General features: G+C 37.6%; 2 long non-coding RNA genes across 3 annotated transcripts in view; one reads left to right on the top strand and one right to left on the bottom strand.

Moving 5' to 3' along the window:
• LOC103881864 overlaps positions 1-20785 on the top strand; it is a 37951-nt gene extending 17166 nt beyond the window's left edge. For both annotated transcript variants that reach the window (XR_001899609.2, XR_001899608.2), the window contains one exon: positions 19750-20785. This is a non-coding gene — a long non-coding RNA (uncharacterized LOC103881864). The remainder of the gene's footprint in view (positions 1-19749) is intronic.
• Positions 12436-13273, bottom strand: LOC108584491. The gene is made up of 3 exons (XR_001899613.3): positions 13148-13273; positions 12973-13050; positions 12436-12546 (listed from the first exon to the last, which is right to left on the bottom strand). It is a non-coding gene; the product is annotated as an uncharacterized LOC108584491 (long non-coding RNA).
• Positions 20786-24782: the final 3997 nt, after the last annotated feature.

The following is a 24782-nucleotide window of genomic DNA, read 5'->3' as shown; positions in this document are numbered from 1 at the left end:
ATATAATTTGAATGACCCTTTTATAACTGAGGATTGGCACACTACTTTTGTTCCTGGGTCTGCATTTATCCTCACATTGGTACCAAAAAGTACTACTCTAATTGTTTTTAGTTAAAAAAAGAAATGCCTTAATACTTAAATGATGCATGCACACCAAAAGCAGGCTAGATGACATCACTGTGTCCTCTATAAATGATGATTTTGCAGTGTTTCAAATAAAGAAAAAACGTGGGTGACCTGAATCATCATATGGCATGTGATAGAATCGGAAGACTAAACCTATGGAAGTCAGTACCATGTTCACATTACTAAATAGCAATTTTATTTTAATGGGATGAATTTTAATAATACTAGTTTTGTAGCTTTTTTATAATTCATATTTGATGATCTTGCTTTATAGTTTTATTTATATTTATCATTAAAATAAAAATAATTTAAACAGATTCTATCTTCTTTCTTCTTTGTTTTTGTTTTTGTTTCTTTGAGACCAAGTCTCACTCTGTCGCCCAGGCTGGAGGGCAGTGGTGAGATCTCGGCTCACTGCAAGCTCTGCTTCCCGGGTTCACGCCATTCTCCTGCCTCAGCCTCCCGAGTAGCTGGGACTACAGGCGCTGTCCACCATGCCCTGCTAAATTTTTTTGTATTTTTAGTAGCGGCAGGGTTTCACCATGTTAGCCAGGATGGTCTTGATCTCCTGACCTCATGATCCGCCCACCTCGGCTTCCCAGAGTGTTGGGATTACAGGCGTGAGCCACCGCGCTTGGCCCTCTTCTTTCTTGTTAATAGGATTTATATATTACTTTAGGAGAGAAATTCAGCCTTTTCCATTTCTCTTATATTTCTGGTCTAACAACTCTGATTTTTAAAAGTGAGAGTAAAATATCTAACATGTCTTATCCTTGAGGACTCCATGCTAGCTGACAACCAGAAATAACTACCCATTTTTCTACATCCTCTAAAGTCACTCTTATGTTAGTCAAAATAACATCCCCCCAAGCTACCAACCTGGCCAAATCTCAATAGTTTAACATGGCAAAAGTTTATAACTACCTTATACTAGAAGCCTAATGTAGGGCAGCAGAGGAGCTCTTTTCATCATAGTCCCTCAGATACCCATGCTAATAGAGATTTCATTTTGACACAAACTTCCCTGATCACCAGAACAGTGGCAAACTGCACACTGGTTTTCAAAGTTTCTACCTAGAAATGCTACATATCACTCCAAATCACCTTTCTGTGGCCAAAGAAAATCACATGAGCACACTTCACTTCAAAAGGGACTAGGAATAGGAGTCCCACCACATCAATAGTAGAAGAATTAGATTTAGTAGATAATCTCTCTAGAAACTCACAGGATAAATATCACATTTACCAGTTTAGAATGAATATTTGTGCAATTAGTGTCCTTTTCTGTTGTTTGCAAACAACAGAATAAAAAAGAATTCATTGGAAGAACTAAAAAGAGAAGATTAAATAACCAGGTTCAGAAAGACCAAGAACCAAGCTAGTTCTAGGTGTCTCAACAGCAAGAAGAAATGGATGGCCTGTTTAAAGTGCCCTATCAGGGTAAATAAAGTCCACAAAAATTCGGTCATTTTAATAGTCACTCAAAGTGTGCAAATTGATGCGCTATATTGAGTCACAAGCCCATCCCCTTGCTAGAGGACATCAAGGCATTGTAATATTCCACTCCAATGGGGAAAAGAGGTAATTTCCCAGCAGAAAAAAATCAGTGTTATATAAAAAAAAGAAGGATACTAGACGGCCAAAACACATCCTTCTTTCCCTTTTGAAAATCTGAACTTTATTAAGCTGTCTCCCAGTATTTCTTCTATTCTTAATTCCTCAGAAATTTGTTGCTGTTCTCATGATCACAGTATAAGAGACCAACAAGAGAAAGATCTTTCCTGCCCACGATATTGTCTTGCCTACTGACATGCAATGTAGCTAAAGTCTTTTGACATTATAGCCATTGTTTTTTGTAGTCATCTCCAGGAGGGGTTTAACACCAAACAATCATCACTAAAACAATTCATGGATGAATTTTTGAGATTAGATGACCATAATTTATCAGCACAAAACCACGCAGGAAGGAAATGGAGGACCATGAGGGTATTTTTTACTACTTTAAGTTCTGGAATACATGTGCAGGATATGTAGTTTTGTTACATAGGTAAACATATGCCATGGTGGTTTGCTGCACCTATCAACCCATCCCTAGGTATTAAGCCCAGCATGTGTTAGCTCTTTTTCCTGATGCCTTCCCTCCCCCTGCTCCCCTCAGCAACAGACCCCAGTGTGTATTGTTCCCCTCCCTGTGTCCATGTGTTCTCTTTGTCAGCTTCCACTTATAAGTGAGAACATGCAGAGTTTGGTTTTTTGTTACTGCATTAGTTTGCTGAGGATAATGGCTTCCAGCTCCATCCATGTCCCTGCAAAGGACATGATCTCATTCCTTTTTATGGCTGCATAGTATTCCATGGTGTATATGAACCATATTTTCTTTACCCAGTCTATAATTGATGGGAATTTGGGTTGATTCTGTGTCTTTGCTATTGTGAATAGTGCTGCAATGAACATATGTGTGCATGTATCTTTATAACAGAATGATTTATATTCCTTTGGGTATATACCCAGTAATGTAACTGTTGGGTCAAATGGTATTTCTGGTTCTAGGTCTTTGAAGAATCACCACACACAGTCTTCCACAATTGTTGAACTAATTTACATTCCAACCAACAGTATAAAGGCATACCTTTTTCTCCACAGCCTCGCCAATATCTGCTCTTTTTTGACTTTTTAATAATCACCATTCTGACTGGCATGAGATGGTGTGTCACTGTGGTTTTGATGTGCATTTTTCTAATGATAGTGATGTTGAGCTTTTTTTCATATGTTTGTTGGCTGCATGTATCTCTTCTTTTAAGAAGTGTTTGTTCATGTCCTTTGCCCACTTTTTAATGGAGTTCTTTGGTTTTTTTCTTGTAAATTTTTAAAAATTCCTTGTAGATTCTGGATATTAGACCTTTGTCAGATGGATAGATTGCAAAAATTTTCTCCCATTCTGTAGGTTGTCTGTTCACTCTGATAATAGTTTCTTTTGCTGTGCAGAAGCTCTTTAGTTTTAATTAGATCCCGTTTGTCAATTTTTGCTTTTGTTGCAATTGCTTTTGACATTTTCATCATGAAACCTTTCCCCGTACCTATGTTCTGAGTGGTATTGCCTAGATTTTCTTCCAGAGTTTTTATACTTTGGGGTTTTACATTTAAGTCTTTAATCCATCTTGAGGTAATTTTTGCATAAGGTGTAAGGAAGGTGTCCACTTTCAGTTTTTTGCGTGTGGTTAGCCAGTGTCCCAGCACCATTTATTAAATAGGGAATCCCTTCCCCATTGCTTGTTTTTGTCAGGTTTGTCAAAGTTCAGATGGTTGTAGCTGTGCAGTCTTATTTCTGAGGTCTCTATTCTGTTCCATTAGTCAATGTGTCTGTTTTGGTAGCAGTACCATGCTGTTTTGGTTACTGTAGCCTTGTAATACAGTTTGAAGTTGGGCAATGTGATGCCTCCAGCTTTGTTCCTTTTGCTTAGAATTGTCATGGCTATACAGGCTCTTTCTTGGCTTCATATGAATTTTAAAGTAGTTTTTTCTAATTATGTGAAGAGTATCAATGGTATTTTAATGGAAATAGCATTGAGTCTACAAATTACTTTGGGTAATGTGGCCATTTTCACAATATTGATTCTTCCTATCCATGAGCATGGAATGTTTTTTTGTTTTTGTCCTCTCTTTCCTTGAGCAGTGGTTTGTAGTTCTCCTTGAAGAGGTCCTTCACTTCCCTCATTAGCTGTATCCCTAGGTGTTTTATTCTCTTTGTAGCAATTGTGAATGATAGTTGATTCATGATTGAGCTCTCTGCTTGTCTGTTCTTGGTGTATAGGAATGCTTGTGTTTTTTGCACATTAATTTTGTATCCTGAGACCTTGCTGAAGTTGCTTATTAGCTTAAGAAGCTTTTGGGCTAACACATGGGGTTTTCTAGATATACGATCATGTCATCTGCAAACAGAAACAGTTTGATTTCCTCTCTTCCTATTTGAATACCGTTTATTTCTTTCTCTTGCCTGACTGCCTTCGCCAGAACTCCCAATGCTATGTTGAATAGTAGTGGTGAGAGAGGCATCCTTGTCTTGTGCTGCTTTTCAAGGGGAATGCTTTCGGTTTTTGTCCATTCAGTGTAATGTTGGCTGTGAGTTTGTCATAAATGGCTCTTATTATTTTGAGTTATGTTCCATCAATACCTAGCATACTGAGAATTTTTAACATGAAGGGATGTTGAATTTTATCAAAGGCCTTTTCTGCATCTATTGAGATAATCATGTGGTTTTTGTCTTTAGCTTTGTTTATGTGACAAATTACGTTTATTGATTTGCGTATGTTGAACCAGCCTTGCATCCCAGGGATGATGCTGACTTGATCATGATGGATAAGCTTTTTGATGTGCTGCTGGATTCAGTTTTCCAGTATTTTATTGAGGATTTTTGCATCGATGCTTATCAGGGATATTGTTCTAAAGTTTTTTTATTGTATCTCTGCCAGGTTTTGGTATCAGGATGATGCTGGCCTCATAAAATGAGTTAGGAAGGAGTCCCCATGAGAGTATTTTTAAAAGTCTGCAGCCTGGGGAACTTCCTGGAGAACAGTAATTTGGCTGGGGTTTGGGGGCAAGGCTCTAGAAAGAGGTCCTGGGCAGCCTTAAGTACTACTATCATAGTTGGGGAAAGGATCCACAGGCAAACATTTTTATAGTAAGAGTATGAACACAGAATGCTTCCTCTTATTCCATACTTGCAGCATCTGACCTTTGAAATTTGGCTACTATTGAGTTCTTCATGAGTACCACCTGTTTTTCCTACTTTGGAGAATCGGTTATAAATAAAATGAGTTACTAATATCTGGCAATGCAGCTTCAAACATGGAATAGAAAGTTTTACTGACTATTCTGCAGAGTCCTTGATGACAGATGGACCAAGCATGTGTGCATCATTTGAAAAGGCAACAGTTTGCAATGGAGGGCCAAAATCTTGTTCTGTCCACCCCGCCCCCGCACACACTGCTTCTGCAGGCTGAGCTCTCTGGATAATCAGAGAGCTCTGCATATGCAAGAAAAAAAAAACAATAGCACGAGTCTGGAGGTAGGTTTGAATTATATTTAGTTACTTTTGATTATTTAATTTTTTAGAGGAGATTGATGCCAAAGAGTCACTGGATGTGCTTATAATATAAAGCATTTTGTAATAAAATTCTTCCAGTACAATCTCTTGTGGCACAAATTCAGCGATCTGAACACTGCATTTACTCTCTCAGGCCATGAGTAACTGCCACTTTCAGAATGGCCCAAATGCAGAAAAAAATACAGTACAAAGATAAGAAAATGGGCTTCCACACCAGTTTGCTAATAAATTGCCACCTCAATTCCCTAAATGAATTCCTAGTGGCCTGACAGTTGACATAGATTCTGAATTCCTGTCAAACTTCTGAACAGGAGCTTAGAGGCTAATAGAAGAAGTAATAAATTATTTAGAGTTTAAAAGAGTAAAGACGAAATAAAGAAAACAGTAACTGTTTATTCCACAGACTGAAGAGTTAGTTAATTTTTCTAGGAGGCAATGTGGGACAAAATGATCCTATGTTTTGAGGAATTACTTTAAGAAGGAGCTTAGAAATGCATTATATAGAATGCTGCTGATTGCAGTAGAGTGGACTGAGGCAGCTATTTGCTACAAGCTAATTTAAGGATATAACTACATCTATGTAGAGTCACTAGAGATTAGAGACTGGCTCTAAAGCTTAATCTAATCACATCATTCTGATTAAAATGCTCCAGAGCCAAGTGCAGTGGTGCACACCTGTGGTCCTAGCTCTTAGGGAGTCTGAGGCAGGAGGATCACTTGAGCTCAAGAGTTCAAGTGCAGCCTGTGCAGCATAGCAAGATGCTAATTATAATCATAATAAATGAAATACTCCAGTGGCTTCCTATTGATATTAGAGAGAAGTCTAAAATCTGTTACATGACCTAAAGCATCCTGCTTTATTTGGCCCTTACCTGCTAGTCCAGCCTTTGCTCATGCTAATATGCTCTAGACACATTAGCCTCCTTTTATTTCTTCCAATGCCCCAAGCTTCTTCTCACCCCGGGTTTTTTTCAGATACTGGTCCCTTTAACTGGGATACTAATTCTCCACTTGTTTAAGTGGCTAATTCATATTCATCTTTCAAGCCCCATATAGCCTTCCTTAGTCTTCCCTAACTCCCACAAGAGGTCAGGTTCCCTTACTTAAGTTTTTTGGTTTTTTCCCCCCCCAGCACTGTCCCTTTATAGGACTCATAGTTAATTATTGGTGTGGTCAACTGCTTAATATTTGTCTTCCCTCATATAAACTGCAGGTTTCATGACAGCAGGGAGTGCATCTGTTTTAATCATTCTGTATCCCAAAACCTAGTACGGTGCCTACTAATATATAGTAGCTATTCGTGAATGAATGAATCTCAGTATTGCAATTTAGGACTCTCAGTCTTAACTCAGCACTAATTCTTCCTACCCTAAATTCAAAGATAACAAAGCCAGGGTGATTATAAATTAATAATGGGTAATAATTTATAATAATGAGAGACCAAGGCATTTCTCAAACTGAGAAACAGATTGCTTCCAAAATTTCACTTGTACATATATGTTTATGACTGTGCAATATGTTTTTCAATCATTTTTGGAGTCGTAGGCTAATTCAAAAGGATTGATCTAGCAAAAAACATGCTTAAGTATGGTACACTCAGTACTATTTAAACTAAATTTAACCACAATTTATAATAGTATTTCTATAGGAAAAGACATTCAGAATTCTACATGAAGATACAAGAATTTATCTTGTTTCAGCAGCTTTCCCTTGACCCTCTCCCTCCCATGACAGAGGTGGCCAAGGGGTCTAAGGAAAAAGAGGTGGAAGAGGGGGACTGCTGTTGGAGTAGTAATCCACGGCCAGAATTAATATTTCTAGACACCCATAACATTTTATTTCTTACCTCTATCCTTCACTTTTCATGTGACCTGCAAAAGTAGAAAAAATATCGGGGTATCACCTATGGGAAGAGTGATATGTGGGACAGGGTTGTGAGTAATATGGAGAAAATACTACAATGTTACCAGCTGCTTTTAAATCAGATAGTTATTCATACATCAAGGATTACTTGTTCTCATGTCTCTTAGCTAAGACATACTTTTCCCATAATAATATTTATAAAATTCTTCTTAAGCTTAAAGTGACAAAGAAGTACTTGAATAATTTATATAGAAGCCAAATGATTTATACCTACTCTGTCCAGAGAATACCTTGCTAGTGGCTGGAATTCCTCTGTTTTATATAGAGGCCAGATACACAGTGCCTTTTTTCCTTGAATGCTGCTAGCTAAATACTTACAATTTCTTTAATTTGCCTCTCTTCATTTTTAATATTTTCTATTGGCCTACCAAGTGCTTCAGTCATTACAACCTAAATATAATTTCCAAGGTTAGAGCTTATTCTCTATCATCCTATTTTAGATTGGCTTAAATTTGATGAGATGTTAGGAAAAAAAAAAACCCTTAACCTTAGCAGCAACAATTTTTAAATTATATTTAAAGTGGATCTCCTTTTGTGAAATTGTTTTTAAATAATCGTATCCACTGTGTGTTGATTTCTGTGCCTCATCCCTGAATTCAAAGCTGGGATGTCTTTGAATGTTTGGAGTCTTTTATGTTGAGAGTCTTTTAACATTTATCCTCTTCCTACATTTCTCTTGTCTCATTTTCCACTCATTGTCTTAAGTCTAAGTTAAAATTGCATATGAATCTAGAGGAGACTGGAAGTTGGTGTGAGGGTTTGGGGTGACAGGTTACTGAAGTAAATTCCTATAGAAGACGGCCTTAGAAGCAGCAATCTAATTGATTAAAAAAAAGTCAGGGGAGCTTCTCTTAAAGTTGTGATTTTGGAGTGAGCACACTTTTTTCCTAGACTATCTGCTTGTTTAAGGGTGACTTGAGAGTGGGTTTGGCCCTTTTGATTGATTTTTTTGTTTTTTCTTTCCCTACTTTCGAGAGTATTTATATGGGTAAGGAAAAAACTTTTTCCTCTACCATAAGGAACATCGGCAGTCCAAGTATAGTAATAAATGACAACTGACATTGTTCTTAGGGAGAAAAAAGGAGTGATAGGAACATCACATGATAAAATGGAAGGTGCCCCATTTAAAAGACGCAGCTGCTTCTTGGTTCAAGTGGATGATTGTTATGTGGGAATGTTGGCAGTGTGTTATCAGCATTTTCTAAAGAAGCCAGAAATCCAGACTTTTATGTGAGCTCTCCCAAGTTTTTTCAGTGTTGGCTCAAACTAATGCTTTTTGTGACTCTACAAGACAGTATGGCATCTTTTTTTTTTCAGGAGACACTGACATCCGTTCTATCTCACTGACTCATTTGGTGGGAACAAGAAGTCCACATGCCAATGCAAATAAAGAAGGGAGAAGAGGTTCAGGAAGAGGGGGGAGCGGGGGAGACATTCTGCAATGTATAAAGATAATGAACATTGGTGCTTTATTTTTGACCAAATATATATATTTCACCAAGCTCAATTCTTAAGATGTCAAAAACGTGTATGTTAGTGAGAAACTTACAATTTTAAAAAGAAATGCTATAACCTTTAAAACAGGAGATGAAGAAGGAATATTGATGTATAGAACTGTGATAAGTCTGGAAAGATTCTGCTCACTTTAAAAAATTGTTTTAAAAAATACCTTTTATAAAGACAGGGTCTCACTATGCTGGAGTGCAGTGGCAATGATTTATAGCTCATTGTAACCTCTAACTCCTGGGCTTAAGTGAACTCCCACCTCAGCCTCCCAGGTAGCAGGGACTACAGGCACGTGTCACCATGCCTAGCTAAAGATATGCCCTTATAAGGAATTGATGTTGATCAACGGCAAAAGTGCCGAGAAATGTATGACAAACAACAAAATTCAAGATACTGCTTATCTGGGATACAATTTCAGAGGGGTACCAAAAGTCTTATTTTGTTCGTGTTTTATTTCTTAAGGTGGGTGGAAATGTGAGTGTTCATTATAATTGTTAAAATTTTTTTATATATCTGAACTATTTCAGAAGTACATTTTAAAAGAATAAATATTAGTTCTTTGTCAGACCTGTGAATGTTTGTTGTTTTTTTTTCTGCCAAACAGTTATATTTTCTTTTCAAGGCCAAGAAGGAAAGGACTCTTAGGCTTTTCTTCCTGTGCTAAAAATCTCTCAGTCTCTGACAGAAAATGACAGGGGTCTGAGCTGAAAATCACATTTCAGGTTATCATGAAGGTTGAGGAGTTTTCAGAAATGTGCTAGCTGATATCACAGAGATGACTCCAGCAATTGGACCCTAGATTTCTGTTTGCTCCCTAAACCCAACCAGGGATGTTTATAGAATGACATTGCTCAGGTGTTTGCTGTGATTACTAGAAGGAAGTAATAAAGATGGATTAGTAATCCCTGAAAAATACCAGGCTGCACATTAGGCATATCATCATCATCATCATCATAACAATTAACATCCATGTAACATTTAACAGTATACAAAAAGACCTTACACACACTTTCTTATCTCTGCCTCAGAACAACCCTAGAAAGAACAGAGAAAAAGTGTTATTATATCCATTGTGCAGCTGAGAAAACTGAGGATCAGAGTGATTTTTCCCAAAGTCAATGAACTATTGTCAGAGCACTGACCTTAAACCTTCTAATTCCAAACATTTGCTCTTTCTTCATATGTTCTGGTTTAGATCAATGGTTCAGCTACCCTAACTCCAATACTGAGTGACATTTGATGAGGCGGTTCCAAGATTCTAACCCTCTAAAATTAAGAATTAATAAAATATCTCTAATCATCTTAATAGGTTGATGGGGATACATAGCCATGACTTTACCAAAATTTTCTAGACAATTATCCACCAGTCACTTATCTTTTCCAATCCCACTATCAAGTCTGTGTATCTGTCTTAGGCTATGGGTTTAGCAACATAAACAAAAATCTAAAATTCTAAGCCCCTTGGTTGACTGATGGACCCTATCCTTGGCCAAGGGCATTTCAAAGTTAACCCAAAAAGCTAGTTCAGACCATAATGAGAAGGGGAGTTGGACATGCCTCATTATTTCCTCCTCCCTGTAGGAATTCTGGCACAGCTGACTAGCATTAACATTGAAATAGATCTTAAGACTGACAAAGCAGACTTTGTAGCAACAAGATACCAAATTCTAGCCTGACTCTAGTATAGCATCACATGACAGATAGCAGGCCTGAAAGAAAATGAAATGTTTCACCCCAAATCATGTTCCTTTGCCATATCTTGAAATAGTCCTGCAAAGCTGTCTCTTGTGGGAAAAATCTACATTCTAAAGAGAATCCCCTTCCTTTTCCAGGCCTTTTTCCTGATTCAGGAAAGAATCAGCAGTGATTAAAAACATTTACAATGTATTCCCTCTGAAGCCTGCTACCGGAAGCTTCCTCTGAATAACCCACAACTCCTCTTCTTAACCCAGACATTCCCATCTATTGATTCTAGGTCTTTGGACAATAACTTAACCTTTCAGCCAACTGCCAATCAGAAAATCTTTGCATCTACCTGTGACTTGGACGCCCCGACTTCGAGATGTCCTGCCTTTCCAGACCAAACCAATGTACATCTTACATGTATTAATTGATGTCTTATGTCTCCCTAAAATGTATAAAACCAAGCTATGGCCTGACCACCTTAGTGGATCTCCTGACAGCTGTGTCACAGGCCATTGGTCACTCATATATGGCTCAGAAGAAATCTCTTCAAATATTTTAAAGCAAATATTTTACACCATTTAACTCTTCATCGACAGCTATGCCCCAGACTTGATGACCAATCCTGTTCTTAATCCTGAGTAACTACAAAAAAAGCCTCACATGTAAGAATAATATCTCAGTCTGTCAGTCCCATCTGATATAGTATGTATGTTCTTATAAACATGCTTTTGCCTGTGAAAGGAAAACAAAATCTCAGGATTCCAAACTCACTAAGCCAAAGGGAAAAGTCAAGCTGGGAACTGGGTCATGTAAACCTGCCTCCCATTTTGTTCCTAAATAGATAGCTACAAAGATAAAAGGCTACATACCTCCCTCACAATTTGCTCACCAGAAAATTCCCTGTAAGCCCCAAGATCTTTACCCTAAAACAAATCTGTCGAATTTCACCCTGACAATGTAAATTGACATATATAAGTCATATATGTCATAAATTGACATATATATAAATCCACATATAAGATGTGGATTCAGTGAACACTAATTGAAGACTCAAGAGAATGCAACAGCTGCCCCCTTTATCTATCCTCCCCTCTTTTTATTTTCCTTCCTCTTTCTCCTACTGCCTGCTCTTTCCCCTAAATATTGAAGCTCCTAGATCCTCTGTGGGAAAAGCATGAATCACAGATTGTTCCTGTGTTTTGCTTAGTTTCTTGGGGGTTTTTTGTTTGTTTGTTTGGTTGGGTTTTTTGTTTTGTTTTGTTTTGTTTTGTTTTTTGAGATGGAGTTTCAGTCTTGTTGCCCAGGCTGGAGTACAATGGCCCGATCTTGGCTCACTGCAACCTCTGCCTTCTGGATTCAAGCAATTCTCTAGCCTCAGCCTCCCAGGTAGCTGGGATTACAGGTGTGCACCACCACGCCCAGCTAATTTTGTATTTTGTGTATGTGTGTTCCTTTTTCCTGAGTGTGTCCTTAACCTTGGCGAAATAAACCTCTAAAATGATTGAAATTCACCTTAGTATTTTCTTTGATTTACAGCCTATAAAACGTTTTTTAAAAATTTGCACAGGCTTTGTTTTTAAGTAACTGGCAACGGCATTTCTTAACTAAATGGTTTTCACTCATTGTTCCCATCTTCAAAGTTCTACCATTAAACTGAATATCCAAATGTGTATAAGTCCTGTATCCTAGACGATTCTGGCAAATCAGCAAGAGAAAGGTATGCATTGGAATCTGGTGTGAGTCTTAAATATGTTTCAATATGTTCTCTACTCTTCTGCCTGTATGTATTGGCCAAGTGTTTGAATGTTTTTGAAAATCTGACTAATGAAGGCTTAAATATATAGTGGTTTATTTTTCTCATATTACAGAGAGTCTAGAGATAAATGTTTATCTCTGCTGGTATTAATCGTCTCAACAATGCCAGGGGCCTAAGCTCTTTCTATTTTTCAGCTTTATCATCCAAAGCATGTTGGATTTTGTCCTCATGCTAACTGCCTCATAGTAGCAAAATGGCCTCTGAAGCTGTAGACTCCATATCTGCATTCAAAGTAAGAAGAATAGGAGGGGGCTGGAAGTAAGGGAGAACAGTGTCAACAGTATATGTTCCTTTTTAATTTTAAAAAAAAAATCCCCAGAAATTTCATCAACAGATTTCATCTTAGGTCTCATTGGAGAGAACTCCATCATGTGGCTACCCCAAGCTGAAAAGAATAGGAAAGGAAAAGTATCATAATTGGCATAGTAGTCATCAGGCTTCTGTAGCAAGAAAGAAACAAATAATACATTTAGAGCAGATAACTAATTTTGTTTGCCTTTAATATCCAATCTGAAACTGTATTTTTTGCAATCCTTTAGCAAAAAGGTAAGGAAAAAAATTCAGTAATTTCTTATAGATAAAAGAAAAGTAGAAGTATAGTAAATTATGAATACTTCTTTCTCCTTATTCTCTCCTGTCCATGCCGTAATTAATTTTAGTGAAAATCCGCAGCAGCAGACTTTCTTCTAGTTGAGGAAGGTCCATGAAGTATGAAAATCTTAGGCTCTTTATTCACATAGAGAATATTCTAGTATGTGATCTCTCTGTCTCTGTCTCTCTTTCTCTCTCCCTCCCACTCATTTTCTCTTACCTCTTTTCTTTCTGAAAATTCATTCATTCTTCTATTTTCAGGATGATTTCTATGGGCTACTCTAAAGTCCATCACACCCTAATTAGGAGAGAAGATTGTGGTCACTTCACACACAAAAAAAAACCTTGGCCAAAGGTAGAGATCCATTGTATTCAATAACTACAAATTGTTTTACGTTAATGCTGTAGAGATGACAAGTTTCTTTCTCTTGGTAATATTTTTCTCATAAATAGACAACTATTACCTTTTGTGGTCTTGTAACAAAGTGCACCGACCGTTACTGGACATGTCAACTGACACTTTGAACAGGTTTGAATTGCCTAGAGTTCTGAAAATTGATAAGAAAAATTAGAGCCTATTTCAGCTTTTCAGAAGCTTCTTGACATGCCACATGACAGATATCCTTACCTCTTTTAAGTAAAATCAAGCAGCAGACCAGCTCGAGTATCAAAATGTAAACCTCACTTTGTACTAACTTTCTTGTCCCAAAATGCTGATTTGGTCTTTCAAGTTGTTTGCTTGTTAAGATGTAAGAATTTCCCAGTTTTCCCAGTTTCTGCTCTGTCAGATAAAGGAATTAAATGTACTTTCTAAATTTAATCCTATATGTTTAATCTCTGGAAACTGAAATGTGAATTTTCTAAGCTTCAATATAAAGCCCATTGATTTAACATTTAAGAGATATTTTCGGGTGTTTACACATTGTGTACAGACATTGTAATACGAACAGAAGATAAAACAGTGAATAAGATAATGGTGTCTGCCCTTACCAAGCTTATAGTAGCATAGAGAAGACAAATATTTTCAACCAGAGGTTTCCCAAAGTTGTAAGGCAACAAAAACCTTGAGTCACTTAAGGATAGTAATGCCAGCTGCTGAAACAACCCCAAGTTCTCCACAGTTCAACACACTAATGATTTATTTCTTGCTCATGTTACAGTCAAATGAAAGTCCCAGACATCTTTCTTAGGACTCCATCCTCCTCAAAGTCCTCTGAGTCCTTTCCAGTGAGATGGGTGGATGGAGAGGTTGAGGAAGGTTTGGTTTGCTCGTGACAGGTTTTTTTATGGGCTTGTGGCAGGCATATCACTTCCACTCACATTTTATTTAGTCATATGACCACACCTAACTTCTAGGGAGGCTAGGAAATGTAGTCTATCCACATGCCAAGGATAAAGAAGGAAAGATGGATACTGTGAGCACAAGTAGTTTGCCTGCCCAAACCTGAGCGGTGAGTAGAAATTAGCCTACTCACCTCTTCTTTCACATTTCATGTGACATTCTGCAATGTATAAAGATAATGAGCATTGGTGCAATAGTAGGAAATAGTAGCAATAGTAGCAAAGAGGCAATGAAGAAAGTTACAGGCAGAGAAAACATAAAGTGCAAGACTCAGAGGTGAGACAGCATGACATTTGGGAGCTGAAAGTTGTTCAGTGGGGCTGGAATATGGAATTCAAATTGGAAAAACAAATGACAAGCAGATTATGAACATCTTCATAGACCATTTTAAGAAATGTTGGCTTTATACAAAAAAACTGGGTACCACTAAAGGTTTGAATCATAGCAATGAAATTATCAGGTTGGATATTTAGAAAAACAGTAATCACTGTGTATGGAAAAGAAATTGGAATAAATGAGGGAAAGCTAGACTAGAAACCAATTAAGAAGCTGTTTTAATAGTCCAGGCAAAGGAGCTTGAACTAGGTCAATGTCACAGTAAGTTGAGGAAAAAAATTATTTTTTGTATGGGAGATATTTAGGAGGCAGAATTAAAATAATATTATTTCTGATTAGATGTGGGTTGCATGTAGCATTAAACTGCAATGTTTTGGGGTTTTTTCTGTATTGTAGCCAGGTCTACTTACTTGTTCATCTAGGTAAGTGATAGCAAACACTCTTACATCATATAACCACCCATTTATCAATCTTTGAAATGAGGTTAGGGTGTTCCCAACCCAAAGATCCAGATATCACCAATATATACCACTTGGAATTATAAATGCAGTTTGGGACTTGAACTCCTTTTCCAAGGCCATTTGCCAGACATCATTACGTAAGTCAGTAACTGAGATGAATTAGGAAGTTCTCAACTGACTCTGGCCATCTGATATCTCATTTGTCTCATTTCACATATTTCTAAAATTTATAGAATTTCCCAAATTAAAACAAGTTTATCTTGTTTTAATCACAAATTGGCTTCTGTATTGGTCTGGAGTGAGTGTTTAATTTTGTCACTAGCTGAAGAAGATGAGGACATCTTCATCAGACAAGAAGCAAGAGGCACCAATGACTTTGGCTTGCACAGGCCTTGCCATCATATTTCTGGAATTGTTTGGCAGAGCCCCAGACTGTGTCCTGGGACCTACTACCTTAGGACATTCTGTTTTGTAATATCAAATCACAAGAATGTTGCTTGCCAAGACTCACACTGTTGTCCACCTGGCCAGGCCTGACCATTTTACAAATTGAAAATAATGGTCAGAAGATATTATAGAAAATAGGCTATGCCCACAAGTTCATCATTAGGACTAACTGCCTGCTGGATTCTAAAACTTCATGGTGTGTTCCCTACTCTACTCCCGATCAGTGATCCTGAGTGACATCTTGTTGTTCCTGGTTCTATTTCTTCATTCCTCTCTCCCTTAGACATAGCTAGTAACTTCTTACTTCCTCATGAATCCCATTTGCTTCCTTGTGTACCACATGTATTCTGATGCCACACTCTGACCTCCAATTTGTCTGAATCTGGCTTCTGGCTCCTCCCCAGGAGGGAAGTATGTATTTCTTTCAGGTGCTGTACTTCTATCCCATCATGGATCTTCCCTCACCCTCTGGAGAGCCTCTACCTTATACCTACTGTTCTGACTTCACCTCTACCCACCTCTTTTGCTCTCTGCAACTGGAATTATCTGTTGGATCCCATCTGTTCCTCCAACAGTAATTCCACTTGTTTTCTAGTCCTGTATTTCCCTTTTTAGATTTGAGATTTAAGAAATTTGCAGCAACAAGAATTGACTAATGGCAACTACTATTTCTTAATAAGAGTATTTTACTTATGTTCCCTGGTTCTTGAGATTCAAAATGTATTTTCAGGTGAGTTTATTCTGCTCATTTAGTTGACAAATATTAGCTAAAACTGCACTATCTGAGCCAGATGCAATGGTTGCTAATGTCATGGTTTTAAAATATTGTGAAGTTTACATCTCTGCACTTAAGCTCAGAAGGTACTGTCTTAGGGAGGTTGCCCCTGTTTTTCTGAATACAGTAAGATCCTCAATAACTATTGCTGTTTCTTGAAGAATCATTTTTAACTCTCAAAGAAAATTTTTAATTCACTCTATCAAGTTTTGCTGCAATGTTTCAGTGTTACTTATTCATTCCGCCCCCCACCCCGGTTCTTTTTTAAATAGAAGAAACTTTTTTTTATTATTACACTTTAAGTTCTAGGGTACATGCACACAACGTGCAAGTTTGTTACATAGGTATACATGTGCCATGCTGGTTTGCTGCACCCATTAACTCATCATTTACATTAGGTATTTTTCCTAATGCTATCCCTCCCCCTGCCCCCACCCCACAACAGGCCCCCATGTGTAATATCCCCCGCCCTGTGTCCAAGTGTTCTCATTGTTCAATTCCCACCTACGAGTGAGAACATGTGAAATCATGCTACTATAAAGACACATGCACACATATGTGTATTGTGGCACTATTCACAATAGCAAAAACTTGGAACCAACCCAAATGTCCATCAGTAATAGACTGGATTAAGAAAATGTGGCACATATATACCATAAAATACTATGCAGCCATAAAAAAGGATGAGTTCATATCCTTTGCAAGGACATGGATGAAGCTGGAAACCATCATTTTGAGCAAACTATCACAAGGACAGAAAACCAGAAGAAACTTTTTAAAATAGTTTTTAAATAAACTATTCTTTGTTATAAGTAATTTTTACATATTTTATAACTAACATTTTCCTAAATATCTTTTATGGTATGCAACTTCATGATGACACAATGAAGCAGATTTAGGCCATGGTATGTAGAGTCCTTTGAAGGCAAAAGGAGACATGCATATTATCTTCCAAAATGCTTTCAAGTTACTTACATCGTTATTATTCAACAGAGCAAATATCTTCCCATTCTCTGCCTACTGCAGGACAGCACATATTTCACAATTAACTCAGTCTCCTGAGTGCTGTCCTCTTCTGTCTCAGGGTGTCTCCTACAAAAAAATAATTGGACATATTTTTGACAGTTTTGTGTTTTCTTATTCCTGAATATTTATCCATTTACCAATAAGTGCTATAAGACACAATGCCTCACTGATTCCTCCTTTCAAGATCCCATTACTTGTTTATATTTTGAATCTAAAATGAGACTTGGCCAGGCGCGGTGGCTCATACATGTAATCCCAGCACTTTGGGAGGCTGAGGCCAGCAATTGCTTGAGCCCAAGAATTAGAGACCAGCCTGGGCAACATGGCAAAACCCTGTCTCTGCAAAAAATTAAAAAAAAAAATTTAGCCGGATGTGGTCCCGTGTTTGTGGTCCCAGCTACTTGGGAGACTGAGATGGGCGGATCGCTTGAGGCCAGGAAGTAGATATTTCAGTGAGCCGAAATTGCGCCACTGCATTCTGGCCTGGGCAAGAGACAGACCCTGTCTCAAAAATAATAATAATAAAATGAGCCTTGCTTTAAAAATAACATGTGCTAGAAAAATTAAATGGTGGGCTTAAGAATTTAAAACACCTTTAGAATAGCTACCACTTACTGAATAACTGACATATACAATGCATTGTGTTAGGCGCATTTAAAGATTTTATTATTAATCCTCACAGAAAAAGGTATGTCTTATTATCTCCACTTTGTAGATAAAAGAGAGGTAACTGAAGCTCAGAAAGGTTTAATAATTTATCTAAGGTCACACAGCTAAAAAATAACAGAACCAGAATTTGCAGTCAAGTCTGATTCCAACACCCATGCAAATTCTGTTACACCATGTTACATCTAATGCATGTTAATTCTAAGTTTTGAAGCAGTGGTGAAATAAATTAATTGGAATAAGCCTAGGAGAACAGGAAGAACTTTCAGGGTAGGATAAAGGCTGGCATCTAAATATGAGGGCATGCCCAGGAATTTTTTATTCTAAAATGTATTAGATTTCTGTTGCTGCCTTAACAAATTACCACAAACTTAGTGGCTTAAGTCAATTCAAATTTACTTATAATTCTGTACTTCAAGAGTCCAACATGGGCCTCACTGGACCAAAAGCAAGGTATCAGCATGGTTGTGTAGCTTTCTGGAAGCCATAGAAAATAATACATCTTCCTGCCTTTTCCATCTATAGAGGCCACCTGCATTCCTCAGTTTGAAGCCCCCTCCTTGCATCTTCAAAGCCAGCAATAAAGTATCGTTTGAACCATACTTCCATTGGCATATATGTTCCTCTGTCTTCTTTTATCTCCTTCTTTCACTTTTAAAAGCTTGATTACATTGGGCCCAATTGGATAATCCAGGATAATCTCCCTATTTTAAAGGCAGTTGAATACAAACTTGATTCCATCTGCAACTTTGATTCCTTTTTGCCATGGAACTTAACATATGCACAGGTTCTGGGGATTAGGACTCGGATGTCTTCGGGGAATCATTGTTCTGCCCACCACACAGAACTAGACACAGTGAGATGTAAATCTCATGGTAAATATAGACCTAGGACATTAGTGTCCTAAAAAGAGGGCAGAAAGATCATGAGCACAGTCAGGTGAAGTTCGAATCAAATCTAAGAGGGCTGTGTAGTAAAATAAGCAATCAAAGGTAAATCATGTATAGGCCATTGGCAGAAATCAAGCAGGGCAGCATTTGGAAATTAGGACAAGAGTTAATAAGCTGTTATGGGTTGAATGGGTTGAATTGTGTATCCCCAAAATTGATACATTGAAGTTCTAAGCCCCAGTTTCTTGGATGTGACCTTATTTAGGAATAATATCCCTGCAGATGTAATCAGTTAAGATGAGGTCACAATGAAGTACAGTGTGCCCCTAATCCAAGATGACTGATATCCTTATAAAGAGACAACACCATGTGAGCCTGAAGACAGAGATCAAGGTGATGCCTCTGCAAGTCAAAGAATTGCTAAAGATTGCCAGCAAATCACCAGAAACTAGGGGAAAGTTGTGGAACAGATTCTCTCTCATAGCCCGCAGAAGGAACCAACCCTGGTGACACTTTAGACTTCTAGCTTTTAGAACCATGAGACAATAAATTTTTGTTGTTCAAGCTATCCAGTTTGTGGTACTGTGTTACAGCAGCCTTGGCAAACTAATACATAAGCTTCAGAGAATAACATGAGAGCTGTAGAAATTGGCAGAAAGCTCAGTCAATGGTGTAATTAGGAGATAGCAAATAAACCTAACCAAGACCAGATGGGACACCAGGCTTAGACAGGGGCCAGCAACAAATCGGACTTTATCTCAAATTAACAAATTGGGTAGGACTTATTCCAAGACCCTGAAAGGAAGCAGAGCCTGGGTTTGGGACAAAGGAGCTGCCTGGGTTGAGAAGCCAGTTAGGTGCACTGTCAGTGAGCAGCACAGCCCTGTGACAAAGACATTCTTCTTACAAGTGCTTGGTCAATTTATTGACTGCTTCTCTGTGGTTACCTTGCCTACAAATGAAGGCCGCTGAAAGGTTTTTCTGTATTCATTTGTTTTAAATATTTGGTTACTCAAGGAAGTTAATTGGCCACCTCACTCTGTTCACTTTGCAGAAGCAGCAACAGGAGAACATCTGGTGAGAGAAGGGTGAGAAACGCAACTTGTCTTTCTTTTGTGTGGTTCTTCCTCTCTTATATCTATGAAAGATTTCTTTAAAAAATAAACTGCATCGAACTTTTTACATATAAAAATGCACTTGGTCATCCCAGTAGCACTGGAATTATACATTTTGGACAGTATATGAGTCTTTTTCCTCATTAGCATTAAATTTCTTAGAATTTATACATGCAAGAAACTGGTTTCACCATTCTGCTGTAGGGGAAACAAAGAAAAATATAGATAATTGGCTACTTTGCATATAAATGCCAACCTACAGCACATACCAATGTAGAGATGGGTTAAATATAAACAAATTTCTAGTCCTACAAGCTTTACTTCACTGCCAAGGTCAAGCAAGTGATTATGCAATAACACCACATAAGTAAAACTTCAATGGCAATTTATATAAGCTAGGAAGATATGCTAATGTTGTTGAAATATGGTCCAGTATTCTCACTCATATCTATATAAACCCTTGCCTATCAATGATCTTTCAATTCCTTTGTGGAAATCCATATTCTAATTGCCATATTTTTATTTTTAGATTTATTTATTCTTTTTTCTCTCTTTCTCTTCCTCCTCTCTCTCTCTCTCTTTCTCTCTCTCTCTCTCTGTCTCTCCCTCTCATGTGTTTTAAGTGTTAGGGCAATATGCTTCTTGATTCCAGTCTCTAAGGGGCAGATTTCTGCTGCAACCACTTACCCACAAGCTTCAAGTCTTAATCAGCAGAATAGGAAAACTTCCCAACTTTTAAATGAGAATTCTATAAGCAAAGAAATATCTTCATTCTTTCTTCTTCTCAGCTTGGGAAAATGGATGGGTATCCTCATTTTTACTTTTGTATTTGAGAACTACACTGTGTTGCTTGTCAACTGACATTGTGCAGATTGTTACATAAGAAAACATTCTTTTGAGTTTGGGAAATGCAAAAGCTAGAGAGCAATAGAAAAAAACTTCATTCTGAGCATTTTATTAATATTTTAAACAATTTTATTTTTAGTATATATTTTTAAATTCTGTATTTAGAAAATAACTATTTAATTTTTCTTTCTCGCTACCCCTTCATCCTGACTCATCTCTCCTACAAATCATGTGAACTGGACACTCTCGGCAGTCGTCTTTTCAGAGATTCTCTCTCAGAAGGGGAATAAAAAACGAAAATAAAAGAGTACATTTTTCCGATTTTTCGAGGAATGGGATCTCTAGGTGGGAGGAGACAACTGACCACTCCACCCCAACTCTATGTCCTTGGGGTTCACCTTCCCATTGATGCCACCATTCTGAATCCTCAGGGGTCTACAATAAAACTGCACCCCAAATAGGAAGAAAACCCCTTTCCTTGGTTTCCTTTGGCATGGCTTAGGCAGGTTAGAAGGGAAGAGAAGAAAGGGAAATAAGAGTACAAAAATGTAAAATCAATACAGTTTCCAAGCACAGGTTCCTGATACTCTTGCTATCTGTCCTGCATGTGCCTGCTGTCTGAGACACGTGCATAGCCTCAAAGTCTTCTCTTAATAATCTCCACCAAGAGTTCCTTTTAATCATCTGTAGCTAGACTAAGCAAGACTAGGTGGCTTTTGCTTGCAACCTATTACTGATCCAATTTCTAATCTAAAAAACTTTCCTCTTCTCAGGAAATTTATTTCTGTAATAATCTCGCCTTTCAGATGAGATCCTAATTCCTTACCTGCCAAGATGTGGCTACATGTATAACCACAGCTTATGAGATACTGTATAAATTTAAAGTTTAAAGTAATTTACCTTCAACTACAGGAGACTTGTTTCGTTATACCACTCTTAGTACCATCAGAAGTAATAAAAAGAATGAGCATTTGGTGTTAGAACATCCAAGTTTGAATCCCAAAATCCATCATTTGCTAGTTATTTCACTCCAAGCAAGGCAGAAACTCCACAGATTTCCAGTGTCCTCATCTGGAAAACGGGGATAATAATGTCACTTCTGCCTGCATCACTATAATATTCTACTGAAAATAATGTATGAAATGACTTTATAATTGCAAAATTTTTAACAAACACAAGCTCTTAGCATTACTGTTCTCTGTATGCCACTTTAAATAAAGCATTTTTAGAGGAAGACAGAAGATAAACACACAAAAAACTGTACAAATAATCTAAATAAAGCTCAGCTTTAGCATGGCATCACTCTGAAAGAAAAACAGTTTAACAACAAAAATAATAATGATTGATAGTATTATAGTAACTAAAAAGCAATTTAAATATTTACAGAAGTCTCTCAAAAATACCAAATGGAAATTTTAGCCTAACACATAGAAAAAGTTCTTAAATTTTTCTTTCTCCATCTCTTTCTGTATAGCTTTCATCCTCTTTAGTTCTATCTCCAAACCAACTTCAAACCCCAGAATAAACCTCTTCCCCAAACCAGCCCACTCTTACTCTGATCCCCAGTTTCTTTCACCTTTTTGGTGTATTATTTTAGTTTTCCAATAACTCTCTTCTCTTACCCCTATAGAGCAAGCCCTTCTAGCTGGGTTCCTTTCAATTTTCTTCTTCACCTCTCACACTGATTCTGCCCAGGATAGACCCATAAAACTCAGCTGGCAAACACATAATTCTCCTTATGGATCAAGAGAAAAGAGGCTCTGGATACTTGTGAGTTATTTTTTTCATGTTGCTATAAATATGATGTTTATTACCATTACATCTTGCCAAATTTAGAGTGAAACTCTTATTTTCTAAAGTCTCCCTGAAAGCACTATATATGGACAAGGAGTTATGTGGCTCTCCAACAGTCCACTGGCACCTTTTCATCCACATTTGTTATTTACTTTGAAAAATTGTCCTTTCAGTTCTTTAGAACTTTTGGGTAACTACTATCTTGTTTAGCTCATTTGTTTGCATGATGTTTATCAATTCCACCAGAAATGAGATTGCAAATACATAGAGCACTTGCTGCCATCCCTCCCTCCCATGTTCATGGCAGACATCATTAATGAATTATTGTGTTTTTTCCTACACGGAGCCCAGATTAGAATCCTCAACACACTCCTGCAACCCTGTATTCTCAAACTTTGGGGTGCATCAGAATCACCTGGAAGACTTATTTAAGATAGAGATGACCTCAGAGTTCCTGATGTAGAAGGTCTGGAGCAAAGACCAAGAATTTGCATTTCTGACAAGTTTCCAAGTGATGCTGATGTTGCTGGTTGGGGGTCCACACTCTGAGAAACACTGTTCCTGTCAACTATAACCACGACCAGACTCAACTGATCCATAATATAGAACCCATTTGTTATCCCTTATGATAATGCCTTATCTCCACGGGTCTTCAGGAAACGGGCAATAGCCTTCCAGAGCAGATGAGAACCCTTAACAGTTCATGTTACACGTATCCTTTAAAAGCTTTCTTCTTATTGCATCAGAAAACTCTGGTTTCCCCTTCCAAAATACTTCCACTTAATATCATGTATCCTCTACCATAAATCCTTTGTTTTGGACTTAATTCCAGCTTTTTGGACTGTGCCTTTGAACTTATTGCTATGAACTATCAAATCAATTTTCAATCCCACCTTCAATCAGAGGAAAGCAAGTGAAAGGACTCCTAATTACCCTAGAAGATAATTTGGAAAGGAATCATGAGACTTTCTAATACGGAAAAGAAAAAAACAGTACAAACAGGACCTAAATTGATTAAAAATTTTTTGTTGGATTTTGCTTGTTTCTGTGCTATCAACCACTCAGTATGGAAAACAAACTAAATGGCTAAAACTTAGGAAAACCAAGGAAGGAAGGAAATGAGAGGGAACACTCAAAGTGAAAAAGGGATACTAAAGAAGCAATTAATGTCTTCTCTCTGATAAGCTGCAAACAGATAGTTGAGAGCTTTTAACACCGCGCGTAAACGCAGATGTGTTTTGCAGTGTACCCACCTGCACAGATACTTTACATGAAAACTAATTTTTTAAAAAAAGCTAAACACAACACATAGTTCCACAACATAGGGGGAATAATACCTATTGAGTGCCCACTTTGTGCCAGACTTTTAAGCAGACATGATTCAAGTGTGGGACCAGTCATAAATGATGACTAACTTGTAAAACTGATGTAAACATTCATTGAATACAATCAAATAATCACCCAGTGGTTATCACTTGGCATCTTTGGGTAACCAAACGTCATACACAATGTAATGCAGAGATGACTCAACAACATTCAACAAATATTTATTGAGTACTGAGTTGGAAAACATCTGTGTACATGCCAAAAATGTTCTGCTATTGTGGAGCTTATATTCTAGCTGGAAGAGAGAGACAGTAAGCAGAAAATGTCATAAATAAATAAAGCAATTGTGTGGTATGCTAGGAGGTGATGGGTGCAATGGAGTGAAGAAAACAAATAGAGTGGGACATGGGAGATCAGGAGCTCTGGGGATTGGGAGTGAGTCAGTTTTTAGTAGGTCTGGGGTAAGTCTCATTGAAAGCATAATATTTGAACCAAGATTTGAAGGAGGTTTTCTTCAACTTCCGTATATGACTTCTGCTTTCTCTGCCTTTTATATGCCTGTCTTAATTTACTGTTATTGCCAGTGAATCTCTGCTGGCCCAGAATGCATGTTGTTTCACCACAGATCTTTGGACAGGAAGGCTGATTTAGATGCTTGCAAGAGGCAGGCAGAACCAGTCTGGTCTTTGTCTAAGTGAAGCACTTGTTGCTTACCCACCCAGACCTTTAGATTTTCAAACTAGTCTTTCTTCAAATGGCTCACTTTTGCTAGTTTGATATATTCTTCACCATATTATTATTATAAATAATAATAGCAAACACTAAAGTTTATTGGGCATCAAGCTAAGTATCAAGCTCAGCATTAAACACTCTATGTACATCATCTCATTTAATTCTCATAACAGTTCCATGAAATAGAGAATGTTATTGCTTCTCTCTTATGGATGAGAAAACTGAGGCTTGGGGAAGTTAAATAGCTTACTCAAGATTAAAGAGCTGGTAAGTG

This window comes from Papio anubis, chromosome 2 (genome assembly GCF_008728515.1).
Source record: "Papio anubis isolate 15944 chromosome 2, Panubis1.0, whole genome shotgun sequence".
Taxonomy (NCBI): domain Eukaryota; kingdom Metazoa; phylum Chordata; class Mammalia; order Primates; family Cercopithecidae; genus Papio; species Papio anubis.
The sequence above is the reverse complement of the archived record's forward strand: the minus strand, read 5'-3'. Positions and strand labels throughout refer to the sequence as shown.